We start from the raw sequence: 1774 nt of genomic DNA on the forward strand, positions 1-1774 counted from the left end.
TCTGACACACAGCAGATGTCCAAAAACTATTAAAATTTAACCTCTCAAGGTCTATGAAATTGAGATAATTATATCAAATTGTAAACATTAAATAAGGCAATTCATGTGACCTGCAAAGAATAATAAGGCCTATAAGAGTAGTAATAATGTCATTATAAAAATTTGTATAGCAAAAATATGGTTCTATTAAATTCTTGTTTTTCATATTTGAAAAGTTTAAGGTAAGAGATTTGTGGGGGAAAGCTAAGATTTGCAATGAGTTTATAAATCAGTTAGAATAATATAATTTAGAGGCATTTTTGGGGTGGCAATCTCTGCTCCCCTTCAGGAGTATCCCTGCCTTCTCCCTGATGCCAATAGCAGACCTCTTACAGTTGTAACAATCAAAAAATGCCTCCAGACATTGTCAAATGTCCCCAGAAGGGGAAAGGGGGCAAAGTCATCTTCTTCCCTTCCCTGTTGAGCATCACTGTTCTGAAGTTTTGACTTATACTTTTTTCTCTTGCATCTTCTATTCACTTTCTCAATATTTTATATGTGTGAACTCAGGTCTCTTTAGTGCTGCAAAATATGCCCACTCTGAGTCTTGATTTGTGTTTGAAGACAAATCATGTCTTTCAACACAATTGGTCAGGATCTCATAGCTCATCAGAGAAACCCTCTCTTTTTCCGTAATTGTTCTTTCATACTCAGGGTTGAAAGTTTCGGAGTGGACCCGGGTCACATACCTATGACATGAGGCCATAATGTATCAAAAAAAGATTTTTATTCCATGCACCTAGGTGCGGGTGGGCTGAGTCTGACAAAATGGAGTCAGCAAAGACAGAAGGGAGAAACAATTTTTACTAACGTTTGCTGGCTGCAAGCCATTCTGCTGACGTAAGGGTCCACTGCGTTCTTGGTTTCTCCCATGCCAGTGTCTGCTAGTTATCTTAGCTGTGCCATGCTCAAGGCTGCAAGCTTTCTGCAAGATATCTCCTAAGCACAATAAGTTTTTCTCTGCCACGTTTTATTCTCTTTAACCCTTTCAAGGGTTGGTACAACCTAATGCCTATCTTTTAAATCAAGATTTTGACAATCAGTCCTCCAATTTCAACACCTTTTCCTCTAAGGAGCAAGTAGGTTTTTACTCTGAGGGTCCATGATGGTCTGCCTTCTCAGAGTTCCCCAAATAGACACATAATCAAGGCCTTTCCATGAGCCTCACTGTGCTAGTGAAATCCTAGGTTCCTCTATGTACATTTGGGTGTTGTCGCTTTATATATTATCACAGAACGAGTCTCCCGTAAGGGAACTACACCTATCTTGCTTCTTATACATATACCTTTCCTCCTCATCCCCTTCCCTTCTTATGCATTTGGTGTCTTCATGGACATACCCCAATTCACTTATAATGATTTAGCTTTTCTATCCCTTGATGGCTAGAGCCAGTGTCACAATCTTCTCATTGTAGACAAGATGCCTACTTTACTCCCCCTCTCCTGTCCATCCTCCTTTGAAGAGCACAGAAGCCTATGAGTTGGTCTGCATTCGTTTCTACAATGTGCAAACACTGTAATAATAGTCTTCATGTGTTTGCCTATGAAGTTGGAAAGCATGAATTTAACAAGAGCACACGCTTTTCACTCCTCTAAACACCTGCAATACTGACACTTAACAAATGCCTCTTTCTGGATAGCAAGGATGCTGTCTCATCCATTGAAAACAAGCCCATGTACCATGCACACAGCTTCCATCCCTTGAGAAACCACAGTCTTGTGGTCAAGAAAGAATG

The sequence above is a fragment of the Myotis davidii genome, unplaced genomic scaffold (assembly GCF_000327345.1).
Source record: "Myotis davidii unplaced genomic scaffold, ASM32734v1 scaffold53, whole genome shotgun sequence".
NCBI lineage: Eukaryota > Metazoa > Chordata > Mammalia > Chiroptera > Vespertilionidae > Myotis > Myotis davidii.